Source organism: Pipistrellus hanaki (assembly GCF_964339955.1).
Source record: "Pipistrellus hanaki genome assembly, chromosome: 16".
NCBI lineage: Eukaryota > Metazoa > Chordata > Mammalia > Chiroptera > Vespertilionidae > Pipistrellus > Pipistrellus hanaki.
The window spans coordinates 18,764,760-18,778,570 of NC_140518.1; the positions used below are offsets into that span (position 1 = coordinate 18,764,760).

At 52.6% G+C, this 13,811-nt stretch overlaps 1 protein-coding gene across 20 annotated transcripts in view; it reads right to left on the reverse strand.

Annotated features, from left to right (window-relative positions):
• Window positions 1–13,811, reverse strand: part of MAPT (microtubule associated protein tau) — a 71,104-nt gene that overhangs the window by 41,437 nt on the left and 15,856 nt on the right. The window contains exon 2 of one of the 20 annotated variants that reach the window (XM_084861708.1): window positions 1,142–1,335. The exons of the other annotated variants lie outside the window; for them this stretch is intronic. The gene's annotated coding sequence lies outside the window, so the exon portion shown is untranslated. The remainder of the gene's footprint in view (window positions 1–1,141; window positions 1,336–13,811) is intronic. 20 annotated transcript variants of the gene reach the window in all.

Here is a 13,811-nt window from a genome sequence, read left to right on the forward strand (position 1 = left end):
GAACGCCTGCATCCGGGGCTGTTTTCTGCACCCTGGCTCACCAACTCACCGCCCTCCAAGCCAGACGCCCCTCCCAACCGGAGTCTGGCACCCGGAGCCCATCTGGGTAGCGGCGCCAGGCGGGAGCTTCAGGGCTGGACTGCAGCCCTCGCTAGGGGGCAGCAGACGCCTGCCGGGTGCCCACTCGCTGCAGCCCAGGTGGCCGCCGGCTTCTGGGAAGGCGAGCAGGCTGCAGGCCGCCCACGGTGACTCAGCTGAATCAGCCACCAGGCCGGTGGCTCTGTCCCCATAAAGGAAACGCGCCTTAGACTCCCCTCCAGTGAAAAGCCCCAGCTGGAATGCAGTGTACGGATACCGCACAGCTTTGTGAATCTGCTGAAAAACACCGAACTGTGTACACTCATGCCTTGTCCTACAAGCTGTTATTAAAAAAACAAAACACCCTCAATGGATCTCTTTCAGATAGCTGAAGAGCAAGTAGGGGGTAAATCTAGGATCCAAAAACAACCTTGGCATGAACTTTGTTCTCCAAGATGAGTTTTGGCTCCTGCATCAAACTTCCTTTGTTCTGGTCTCCCTCCCCTCCCTCCCCCTCCTTATTTATTTATTTATTTATTTGCACGATCACAAATTTAATAGTGATTTCCTGAGGGTTCCACATAGTTATAGGAACCATGGTTCAAGCCTCTCCAGGTATTGAGTGATGTAATTCGCACAGCTGCCTCTGTTATTGTGCATACCTCTGTAGATGGGGAAAGTCAGGCACAGAAAGGTTGAGTAAGTTGCCCAAAGTTGCACAGTTGACCTGGAATGGATTCAGGGTTCAAGGGCCAGGCAGCCTGGCACCAGAACCAGATCTCAGTAAGCCGGCAGATAACGGTGATTAAATCAAGTAGTGATTGGGATGCCAGCTTAGGAATACCAGGACACATGTTCAAATGGACTAAAGCTTTGGTTTTATTTGAAAACTTTCTCTTTGTATTGACACTCTATTCTTTAATGCTTATGGTCTAACGGTTTTACTTTAAGATATAGAGATTAATGAAAGGGCAGGCATATGAGTCTCCTGAGCGGAGGTGAAGTCTGGGGCCAAGGCCATTAGGAAATCTCTGTGCTCAGGGAACGGGGAGCCAACTTGTACCTAAAGGAAGAGAAAGAGCCGGGAGGGCTTCGGTCAACACCCCCAGGGGCTGGGTCTTGGCAAATGTGATGCCTCAGACGCTCTTCTAGCAGCTGGTCCCGGTGTGAGCGTCTGCACTGCACCTCCTCTGGCCACCGTCTCCTCTCCTGCCCCCACGGCTGACTCCAGCACAGGGAAGCCCTCCGCGGGACTTGCTGGAAGGAAGACAGCTCGGCAAACCTCAGAGGAGCTCTCAAGTGTGAGCTTGTGGTCACATCCATCACGGCGGACCACAGAACATTCTAGAACCAAAGCTGACTGATAGTAATGGGAGCCAGGTTTCAGGCAGTGCTGCCCAATCAAGTGGGGAGAAGGTAAGGGAGCCCACATAGAGGAGAGCCTTGTGTTGGGGAGGAGAAGCTGGAATCATCCTGGGCCTCAATCCTAAGAGAACAATCGACAATTGTCAGGGAGCATGAATGAAGGCCACTCTGGGGGGAGGCGGTGCTGCCGGACACACACACACACACACACACACACACACACACACACAAGGTGCCCCGGCTGAGGTCAGCGGCTACTGCCCACCCTCGTGCGAGAACTCACAGACGGTACCTGAGGACGCTCTGGTTTTAAGCCCAAGGTTTCCGTTTTGGTTTTTGCACTGAAGGCTTCTGTGCAGGTTCTGGAAGTCCGCCCGGTTTCTCTGTCTCTGAGCCTTTATCTTCTCATTCCACGGTCTGCTTCGGCGGGAAGGCTTTCTGGTTCATGCATTCCTCTTCCATTTGCCTGTTTCCTCACCGCTTCCTGGAGTTTTTCCCTGTAGCTGCCCCCGCCCCCCCCCATCCTCCATGAGCGCCGTGGTGTGGCCCTTGTACTGCGGGTCACCCTCGTCCTCGCAGAAGAGGTGCAGCCGCTCCCCGTGCTCCTGGCAGGACAGCCCCTGCTCCAGCTCCCGGAGGGTGGCGATGAGGCTGCCCAGCTGCTTGTTGGGCCACAGGCTGCCTCTCTGGAAGGGAGCCCGGCCCTCGGGGCAGGAGAAGGGCTCGTGTCCTGGCTCTGGACGAGGAGGAGTGGAGGCCTGTGAGGCGCAGGAGGCAGGCCTGGCAGTAGCTGTGGCCGCAGCTGATGCTCCCGGGCTCGGCCATCAGGTGCAGGCAGGTGGAGCAGGTGGCCTCCTCCCGCATCTTCTTGCTGGTGGTGGCCGGCGCCATGCCTCTGCCGAAAAGCTGCAATGCCGGACCCAGAGGTTCCCCACGACGGTGGCCGCGCACCCACCCCGCGCTTCCCGTGGACGCCACGGCCCCCACGAGCCTCGAGGCCTTATCTGGGCCACCACTGACGCCACGCACTCGCTGGAGGAAGTCACCTGGAGCAGCCGCTTCCCAAATCCTGGGAGGGAGGTTTAGGCAAAAATCTAGAATTTATTCTTTCATAAAAGTGACTCAGAGTCATTGTTTAAAAGTTAAATACAAAAATGTGAAAGAGAAAAGCAAAATAACCACTGTGAACATTTTAGGGAACGTCCCTGCAAACATCTCTCCCAGGCACACATGCGATTTCCCCTAAACCAGTTCTTCCGTAGCCTACTTTACTCACTTAATGACATGCTTGTATTAATCAGTGTTATCGTAATTTCTGGCCCGCCGTCAGTGGGTACCATGTGTTGTGTCTCTGCCCTGCAGATCTAACAGGCAGCAAATGTGCTACAAACCAACACAAGATTACACTTAAAATGTGCTAGGGACCGGCTCTTCACGTCTCCCCCAGCCCTGATTTTAACCATCCATGATTTCCTTTTAAAAAGAAAAAAATATTTCTATAGCCTGGCATTGTTTGCCCATCATATTGCATTCAATCCTCACAACAACCCATGTGAAGGAACCAATATTATTACCCCCACGCTGTGCATTGATGCTGCTGCCCAGGCTGAGGGGGGGCACACAGGCTCTGAATCTGCAGCCCCAGCTTTCAGTTTGACACTGCAGGCGTGGGGAGTGGGGTCTTGGGAGGCCTCCACCATCAAATCATGAAGCCCGACCCCAAAGCCCTAACGTAGGAGGAGCCAACCCCAACTATCCCTTTCCGAGGTGCACGAGCATCTCAGCACCCTTGTGTAGCTGGGGAACCTGAGTCGCAGAGAGGCAGAGGGACCTCACATGAACGTAGAGACAGTGGTGGAGCTGGGGACAGAGTCTGGTGTTTGGAGATTTGCTGGAAAGCTCAGCTTAGGAATGGGGTTTTCTGGGCAGAAGGGCCAGGCGGAACCATGTCAGGGACACAAAGACACTGTGTGGAGTGAAGAAACTATCGTAAAAAAAAAAAAAAAAAAGAATTTCAACACAACTTTGGAACCATCCAATCCAGGTATACAGCTACCTGGATCAATGAAAATTGACACATCAGCAATGTGGGTCAGCGAGAGACAGTAAATCAAAGCCGAGGGCACACATTTAGTCTCTGGGCCCCAAGAACCTATTTCAGGAAAAGCCTCTGTCCATTGCACGGTGCCCATCATCCACCGGAAAGGCCTGGACAACGCTTATGTTCAGAAACAGAAAGAGTCGAGGAAGGAGGGAAGGGAGAAGGAGCAGGTGGAAGAGTAAAGGCTGTCAAGAAAGAAGTATGAAGGTCTTAGACACATAACAGGAAATGAAATTCTGCTTGGCAAATGCATTTTTTCATTCCCCCCAGGTCTAGCTGGATACGCCACTCGTCCAGACATCGGATGACGAATGGACCTCCGTGGTCTGGCTCCTGCCTCAGCAGCACTGCGGGTGCTGGGAGGCCTCTCAGACGCGCCCCGGGCCCCCCGCCAAAGGGCATTATGGGTTCTTAGAAGCACCTGCCCCTCCATTAGCCGTTACTGAGCTGATGAATAGCACTTAGGCTGCTGCCTTCCCAAGGCACTCGGAGAACCCTGCGCGGCCACTCGCCCCCACTCCTTCTGTGGAGAGCACCGAGGCCTCCTTGCTAGTCAGACAAATGGCCAGACTCCCTCAGCCCGTGGCTTCCAAGGTGCAGGCTTGGCTCCAAGTCCTCCCGAGGGACCCTTGTTCCTGGTCCAGATCCATCCATGCATCCGGGTGGAAAGGACGCCTGGTGTGGAGTCAAAAGCCCTGGGTTCGAGGCTTAGTGGGACCACTCACTGGATGGTCGGTGCTGGGCCAGTCACCTGAGCCTTGGTCCTATCATTTGTAACACGGGTCTGAGGACACCCGCCCCACAGGCGGGTCACTGAAAAGCGCACACGAGGCTGCATTTTTGTGACCTTTGACGGTCTAGGCCAGTGGTCGGCAAACTCATGAGTCAACAGAGCCAAATACCAACAGTACAACGATTGAAATTTCTTCTGAGAGCCAAATTTTTTAAACTTCCACCGAGACCGGTTTGGTTCAATGGATAGAGCGTCGGCTTGGGGACTGAAAGGTCCCGGGTTCGATTCCGGTCAAGGGCATGTACCTTGGTTGCGGGCACATCCCCAGCTGCAAGAGGCAGCTGGTCGATGACTCTCTCTCTCATCGATGTTTCTAGCTCTCTATCTCTCTCCCTTCCTCTCTGTACAAAATAATAAAATATATTTAAAAAAAAAATAAACTTAAACTTCCTCTAACGCCACTTCTTCAAAACAGACTGGCCCAGGCCGTGGTACTTTATGGAAGAGCCACACTCAAGGGGCCAAAGAGCCGCGTGTGGCTCGCAAGCCCCAGTTTGCCCACCACGGTTCTCGGCTGATGCGAGTAAAGTTGTCATGACGTGTGAGTTATGGGCAACGAGAAGGTGTGGGGAGGCAGGGAAGAGGAGGCTTGCCCCGAAGGGATAACACCAGGGGCCTTTGTGCCCCTGGCCTGCAGGAGGAGGAGGAGTAAGCATGGGCAGGAGAGAAAGGCAGCTTTGGGATCGAGAGCCTGTGAAGAGGAGGAGACGTGAGGGGTCCTTCTAGGACGGTCTTGGAAGCACTGGCGCCCAGATCAAGCCACAGGCAAGCACGGAGAGGACACGCTAGGGGACCTGGGGAGGGACAGAGGGCCGAGTCAGCACAAAGTCTCCCCTTGCTGGGAACCTGCCAGGATCAGCGAGCGAGGCGGGGACTGGAGAGGCCCTGAGGAATGGCCAGAAACGGGCTCTTCCTGCCGTGCCACTCGGTGAGATGGGCACCACCGGGAGAAATGGAGGAGAGGGGAGTTTGGAAGGAAAGCAGGAAGTGTTGAGGATGTTTTCACCTCTATTTTTTGAGTCTGAGGACATCCTCTGGAGGACGCAGGGGAGGAGGACGGCGGGAGCTGACCGCTAATCAGAACTTGTCCCTCCGTAATGAACGACCTGAATGCAGCCTGGGCTGGGTGGAGGGTGGGGGGTGGGGAGGCGGGGTGGGGGAAAATAATCAGCTAGAACACACGCTAGAAATGCCACAGCAGATCGAGCACTTTGACAGAGGTGCGTGGGCACTTCTGCACCATGGCCTCAGGCCCAGAGGTAACAGTAGTGCCGTTTGGGGGACCTTGGATGAGTCACTCAGCCTCTCAGAGTCTCCGTTGCCTTGTCCATAGAACCGGCACTGGCTCCCAGTAAACTCTAAGTGTCAGCTGGGTTATTGTCTGAGGACCTTACCACCCCTTCATGTAGCCAAGCCTTTCTGTACCGTGAGCATTTTCAGACTAAACAGCTTCTCAGGGCACAGAGCCCCGCCCACTTTGGATCCAGGGACAAGTGGTGCCCGCTGGCCCTCCCAATGCCGCCTCTGGCCAGGCCGGGCAGATGGCGAGCCCAGTGAGGTCATCCCCTGGTCCCGTGATGCCTGGGGACTTGGCCAAAACCGTGTCCTGGGGCACCCTGCGTGACGCTGACTCCTCGGAAGGAGGAAGGAGGAGAAACATAGGGGCAGACGGAGAGGCCCACCCTGCATTGCCACGTGAGCAAAGCAGTTTCAGAAATGTGTGCGCAGAATTGTTATAAAAAGACGGTAACGTATATACGTACATGCGCAGAACAGAGGCTTTCTCTCTCTGGGGAGGAAGCAGAGTTATAGAGACTTTATCTTGGTGGTGTCTACTTGTTTATTTCATTAATCTGTTTTATAAACACGGATTGTGCTATCGTCTGATGGAAAGCAACAAATACATTCCCGTGTTGGCAAAGCCTGGGAGGCGTCTCGGGAAATGGGAACGCCACAAGCCCTTCAACTCCAAAGCGTTCGCCACGCGCCCCCCTGACCCCACCTCTGCGGCACGAGGCTGGAAACGCCCGCCTTCCCGAGACAGGAGTAGGCATCATGTCACCTCCGCTCCCTCCCTCCATCCACTTCTGGTCCAGTCTTTACTGTTATACCTGTCACCCCCCCACTCTAACTGAGCTCCAGGAGTCCCCCTACGGACTTACGCTTAGACGGTAAGCCCCTTGAGGGAGGAGGAACTTATTTCTAACCACTCTAAACAACTGGGTACTTAGTGCAGTGCGTGGTATGGGTTCGGGGCTTAGTATACCTTAACGCATGCATGAATGAAAGAAAGAACGAATGTTAATTAAGAGCCACTCCTCATACGCCATCCAGTGAAGGTGCTCACTGCCGCCCTCTCTCACTCTCAGACATGCTGGTTTCCCTTCCCAGAGAGCCTTGTCCCTTTCCCTCCCCTTTGTCTGGTAACTCCTCCAGCTTCAGATTTATCAAAGCAGCCACTGCTTCTAGATGCCCTTCCCAGGTTCACGGCGCTGTAATCTGACGGTGACTTGTCTCGGGGGCTGGAGTGATGATGCTGTGAGGCTGTGAAGGCAGCACCGTGTCTTCAGCCCTGCCCCCCCCCCCCCCCCCCCGACCTGGCATGAGGGAGGCGCCCAGTCAATGCTGCTGAGCCAGTGAGGGTGTGGGGCAGGGCAGGGACGGGCTTTGGTGGGATGGAAGAGAGGCGACAGCATTCATCACTGACGCGTCTCAAGCTCAGAGCTCACGGCCTGTTTCAATGCGACAGCCGGCCTGTTCTCTGTGTGGGCCACCCCAGTTCCCTGTGTGCTCAGGTGGCACACGTGGTTCTCGCAGGGGCGTGCAGGAACACACCCTGGATTGGCCTGAAGCAGGAGCTGGCTCTGGGCGCTGTCCAGAGGTGGGTGGTGAATGATGCCGTGGAGGGAGGGTCCTTTCCCAACCAAAGAGCAATGCTTTGTGCTTCAAAGGCACAACTCAGACCCATGCACTAGCCTCTCCGGTGAAGATCACGTTTAAGTCAAAGCTGCCACGCTGAGGCTGTAGGAAGCATCTATTATTAACAGACAGAGAGAGAAAAGTGGGCTCCTGAGGGAGAGGCTCACCAATCACCACACGCGCATGGAGAGAGGTTTGGGAGCTGATCAGAGATGTCAGCTGGGTGATAAATAAAGTTCATAGTGGCTTTCTGTGCACAACATGCATTATTGATGCTGTGCTCAGGGGCTGTGTGTATGTGTGTGTGTGTGTGTGTGTGTGTGTGCGCGCATGCGCGCGCACCTTACATGTATGTGCACATATACCCTCCGGGCCTAAGGCGGTCCCAGGATGCCTGCGGACAGGACAGCAGGCCAGGAGAGGATGATACAAACATGACAGAGCTGTCGCACTGGCCCAGCCCTGGCGGAGCAGCTGGGGAGACCTCTGGGACCAGGACAGTGAGCAGATTATAAGGAAGGCATGTACCAGCCCCCACCAGGGACCCAGAAAATGGAGCAGATGTGGCCACTGCCCATGGATCTATTTGGTCTGGCCGGAGATGCATACACAAATACTGAAAGATTTTGGAGCACAGGACCCATGGTCAGCTCCATTTGTGGGATGCTGCCTACCATGTGCATGGGCTCCAGGCTGGACAAAGGGATGGAAGATGGGCTCCCTGCCCTCTTGGGGTCGGGTTTGGGAGGGGAGAGAAGGACCTAAGTACACTTCAAGGCAACAGGTCAGAAGAGAGAAAGCACATTGCCTTGTGCCCCAAGAGTCTATGATTCTGAGAGCTCAGTATAGAACAGGGGCTAGAGACAGAGGCCGCAGCAGCTGAAAGGAGAAGGGGTTAAGAAGGCTGGAGAAGGCTCTGGGGACCTTAGCTTAGACTTGACGGGAGGGCAAGTTTGTAGGGACAAAGAGAGGGGCCCTGACAGGGTCATTATCAGACCAAGGGGTCATCATTGGTTAAAGGGGTGGTGGTTGAGAGACCAGACATGTTGGAGGAGCCCAGGTCAGAGAGATGTAAGGCCAGGAGCCAGCCAAAAACCTCGAGCCAACATCCGGGGGACAATTCTCTTAAGTAGCCAGGGTAGCCAACAGGCTCTCTCTGAGACAGTTCTGCTTGCTGGAAATGAACAAAGATTGAAGAGCATGCATCTTGCAGGTTTGGCTCTGGGGGCGGCGGTGGAACTGTTAATTCTTGCAGAGTCCAAATTCCTGCACCACCCCCTAGTTCCGAGGGGGCGGGGCCATAATTAGACTGGCCCTGGCTGCGTGCCCACCTCTGACCACCTTCCCAGGGTGATCCTTGGACCAGAAGCAGCGGCAGGTTACATAATTGAGCTGCAGAGAGGCCTGGCCAGACGCCCTCATTAGAAAAGGCTGCAGCAGCATAAAGCCTTGTGAGATGACTGAGGGGGGTGGGCAGGGAAGGAGGGAAATGGCTGAGGTGGGGGACTGAGGGAGGGAACAGCTCCCAAGAGGAGATGCCCTGTCTCCTGAGGGAATGGGAGGCCTCCTTGGGGGGACAATTCTCAGCACGCAATTAGCTGTCGAAGTCTGCAAACCCCACCACGGTCATTTTTCAAATTTTGGTGACGGGCTCTCGGATGCAGCAACCTTCCCTGGAGAGACTTCCCCAGTGAGGCTTACATTTTTCCAGCCAGAGGAGGACAAAAACACGCACAATTATCTTAAACAGAAGAAGTCCCTTTGCTTTTCCCAATTATTAACCCGGGTTGTTAAGTAGCTGGTAGGAGCACAGGTCCTTTTAAAAGGGAAAAACTGCCAGAACCAGTTTGGCTCAGTGAATAGAGCCTGTGGACTGGAAGGTCCCGGGTTCTATTCTGGTCAGGAGCATATACCTTGGTTGTGGGCACATCCCCGGTGGGGACTGTGCAGGAGGCAGCTGGTTGATATTTCTCTCTCATCAATGTTTCTAGCTCTCTATCCCTCTCCCTTCCTCTCTGTAAAAAAATCAATAAAATATATTTTTTAAAATATACAAAAAAAATGGAAAAACTTAGAACAGGCCTTGGGCTCAGGGTGGCCACTTGGTGTTTTTATTTGTGTTTTAAATTTCAAATGGTGACCCTGAGTGTGAACTGCAAAGTATAACATTTTTGCTTGGTAAGTGAAACTTTTATTTAAACAAGATATATGTTACTGAGTTTGAATAATATTTTGAAAATGGAAGTTTATTCTTCTTATATTGTTACTAGAGGCCCGGTGCATGAAATTTGTGAACAGGTAGGGTCCCTAAGCCTGGCCAGCAATCAGAGCTGATTAGGGCTTCCGGCTGCTGGCCAGGGCCTTCCTTCATTTCGTGCCGACCCCTTGTGGTCAGTGCACATCATAGAAAGTGGTTGAACTCCCAGTCAGTCCAACTCCCAAGGGGACAATTTGCATATTAGCCTTTTATTATATAGGATAGTGTTTAAAACGAAAGAATTAAGCAAGAAAATTAAGCAGTACATCAGTGGTACAATTCAGTAGTTGCTAAATTATAGGCAACCTTTGAAGGTGTCTCACTTTTATTAAAGTTCACCTATTAATGACTGAGCAATGATTTACATAAAATATTAGGTCAGGCTGCAACTAATGAATCAAAACTCAGTAGATGTAAAAACTATTTAGTAGGTAGTTGTGCTTTTTTTCTTTTTCGTACTAAAATATTTACTTTTAAAAAATATGGTGTAATTATATGTCTAGAGTTTAAGAAAAGAAACATTTTATTATCCGTGTTTCTTGTCTGCCCATTATTATGACCATTTCATTTCATGATTATTTATGAAAATAATGTCGTCACATCAGAAGGGAACTGTTAAGTGACTGGTATCAAATGGCTTGATGCCACTGTTCCATAAAGTGGCATGTGATCCACCCCTTCAATGATCACTTAGCTTCAATCACCCACAAAACTGTAAAAGAATGAAGATGAGTTTCCCCCCAGACTAGAAATGTCCCTGTTGATGCCCTTTCTCCCTCAACCACCTCACACAGCAGCACCAGGACGATGTCTTTTAGAACGTAAAGCTCCGTGATGTGAAGGTTCATGATGACACCTCAGGGCCAGGGATGAGAAATCCTTGCAGGACTGGCAGCGGGTGGCGCTCCTGGCAGGATTTGGCCCCTGCCCGTCGTGGAAACCAGAGGCCAGCCCTCACAGCAGCCAGAGTGTGTGGTCCCTGCAGCCCTGACCTACTTCCCAGTCTTCTGGTCGGGGATCTGGGCAACCGTGACAAAACAAAATTAAACAGATTTGGAATGAGCCTCTGCTAGAAAACCCGAACAGTGTTCACCCTTTTCTATGGACGGGAAGCCAGTATCAGGGATAGAGGAACAGTTTAATCACATAAATTTAAAAAATTAACCATGGACAGTAGAAAGAACACAGGCTTTGGACTTGACATCTGTGTTCAGATTCTGATTCTTCAATTTTACTGGCTGTGTGGTCTTGGGCAAGTGACTTAACCATCCTGAGCCTCAGTTTCCTTGCCCTTGTGAAGCACATAGTAGACAATCAAGTGAGACAAGGGTCACAGGGAGAGGACAGTGGGGTCATAGGAGTGTGAGATGGGGACTTATGTAGTCTGGGGGTTGTAGAAAATTTCCCTGAAGAAGGGATGCTCATGCTGAGACTTGAAGGATGAATAAAGTTAGCAAGGTGAAAGGGAGGGGCTAGTAAAGAACATTCCGCACAGAGGGGACAGCATACACAAAGGCCCCAAGCCAGAGTGCTTTCGAGGAACTCTAAGATGACCCTTAAGGCTGGGAGATCAGAGAAGCTGTGGTGCCAGATGTATGAAGCCACTGGCATTTATTTGGGACTTGTTTGTTACTGCAGCATAAACCTGACCTTGCTGACTAATACAAGTGGTTATAGTAGAAAGATAAGGAGCCGAGACCAGCCTGGATTCAGCTGAGGAGGGTGGGCATGTTGGGAGAAAATAGAGGTTGAAAAAGTGTTGACAACACTTTAATATACATCAGGCCCGGCCAGCGTGACTTGAGCATCGACCTTTGAACTAGGAGGTCATGGTTCGATTCCCAGTCCGGGCACATGCCCGGTTGTGGGCTCCATCCTCAGTGTGAGGCATGCAGAAGGCAGCCAATCAACGATTCTCTCTCATCATTGATGTTTCTATCTCCCTCTCCCTTCCTCTCTGAAATCATTAAAACTATACTAAACAACAACAACAACACACCAGGCTGGGAAGAGGAGGAGAGAACTAAGGTGGTTGACTGGAGAGGGCATGTATTTTTTTAAAAATATATATTTTATTGATTTTTTTTACAGAGAGCAAAAGAGAGGGATAGAGAGTCAGAAACATCGATGAGAGAGAAACATCGATCAGCTGCCTCCTGCACACCCCCAACTGGTGATGTGCCCGCAACCAAGGTACATGCCCTTGATCGGAATGAAACCTGGGACCTTTCAGTCCTCAGGCCGATGCTCTATCCACTGAGCCAAACCGGTTTTGGCAACATGTATTTTGTTTTAAAGAGGGGACTCATTTAAATCTCCCAAATGCTGACAGGAAGGAGTCAGGAGAGAAGAGGACAGAAACAGATAGGAAAGCTAAGCGAGGTCAAAGTGCTTGGCTTGGATGACCCATGTCAGCACTGTTCTGTTCTGACCAGAGTGTGCTCTGTGCACCTCTCCTGGCAGCTCTTAGGAACCTGCTAAGGCCAGGCTCTCCCCAACCCCGTGCTCTGGATTCCTTCTCTCCACCTCAGGTTGGCCCCTTGCCAGGTGGGTCTGAGGTCCCGCTCCAGCCATTGAAGGGAGGCCTGCCAGGAAGGACCAGTATGTGAGATCCCAAGAAATGAAGAGAATGTGGTCCCAGGAGGGGGTCTGAGTGTGGAGGAGGAAACCTGTGCTAGCCCAGCTTTGCCATGAACTTGCTGTGTGACTCCGGGGGAGGGTCACTTTACCTCTCTGGGCTGTTACCTCATTTCTCAAGTGGCTCTGGCATCTGTTAACATTATCACCTTGTGCCGGCGCCTCTGTGGATTTTTCTCGGTATAACACAGAAAGCAGGGGAGGTGTGAGGAGAAGGGGTGGGGGTCCTTCCTAGAGGAGGAAAGGCAGTTGAAGGGAAAGTGGGTGACTCATCTTAAGGATGTCACATGTTTGGGGGCTGTTCCCAACACTTACATCTTTCTCTGCTGGTCCCACCTTTCTCTTCCCTCCCAGCCCCCTTGTTAGAGGGTTGCTGAGGCTGTGACCCGCCATCACAAAGAAGTTGGGGTGACTCTGTGAGGAAGGCAGAAGAGGAGGTTTGGGCAAAGGTGGGACCCAGTTGGCCTCTGGGGGTTCTTCCATCTCCATGGGAACTCCTCTGGGAGTTCTGGGTCCTATAGGCCAAGCAGAGTGGCCTGTGACTAAGGAACAGGGGAGACACACTGGCCATGGGGCAGGAATCCCACACTCTTGCCATGCTGTGCCTGCCAGCCCCTCTGGAGGGAGCCCACGGGACAGCCCAATAACGGAAACTGAGCCAGGGCCCCTGGAGGGTTGGCTGGAAGTGTCTGGTTGCTTCTCTGGGTGTGGGTGTGTCCCCACAGAGCAGGGTCTTGGGGCTGAGCTCTTGGTCCTTGAGGCACTGGGGGATCCCGCAGGTGCGCCGGAGAGGCCTGTGGAGCCGGGTGTGGGATCTGCACCACGGAGGTTACTCCCGAAGAGACAGGTGTGGTGTCAGGTGGGAGACGGGCCCTGGCCCAGGCCCTGAGACCAGAAAGCGCCTCACCCCTGTCCCCTCTGCGGAGGGGCCCAGATTCTGGAACGGTAGCTTCTCTGACTTCCCCTTCCTAACAGGAAGCGCCACCACCTGGCCTGGAGTGGCTGGAGGATGAAATGGAGTCGTTTGTGTGAAGGCGCTAAGAGAAGAAAAGACTGCTGAGGTTGTTTCTGATAGAAAAGGATTGGGCATTAAAATCCTCACCCAGCCTGGCCTCAGGGAACTCGCCCACAGGGTTCTCACTTGGAATGCAGGTTATCAGGCATTCTGGGCAGCAGGGTGGCTCATGGGGCTCGTCGGGGTTGTCACAAACCCCAACAAGGGTCAGACACTAAATAACACAGAGTGCCTGGTCAGTGGTTCAGTGATTGAGTGCCAACCTATGAACTAGGAGGTCACGGTTCAATTCCCAGTCCTGGCACATGCCCAGGTTGCAGGCTCAACCCTCAGTGTGGGGTGTGCTGGAGGCAGCCAATCCATGTTTCTCTTGCATCACTGATGTTTCTATCTCTCTCTCCCTCTGCCTTCTTTCTCAAATCAATAAAAATATATTTAAAAAAAAATCACAGGAGCTTGCCTTCCCTTGACCTTCTACCCCATCCACTTCTACTTCCATGGGAGCACTCCCAAAGGTGCCCCGCCCTCCATTACATACTGTGCTTGTGCTCCACACACCGTGTGTGTGAGCTCCTGTGAGTTCTATTCACCTGGAGTTTTCCTTTGCCTAAGGTGGTGAAGGCCCAGGCTAGCCCACGAGGCCGAG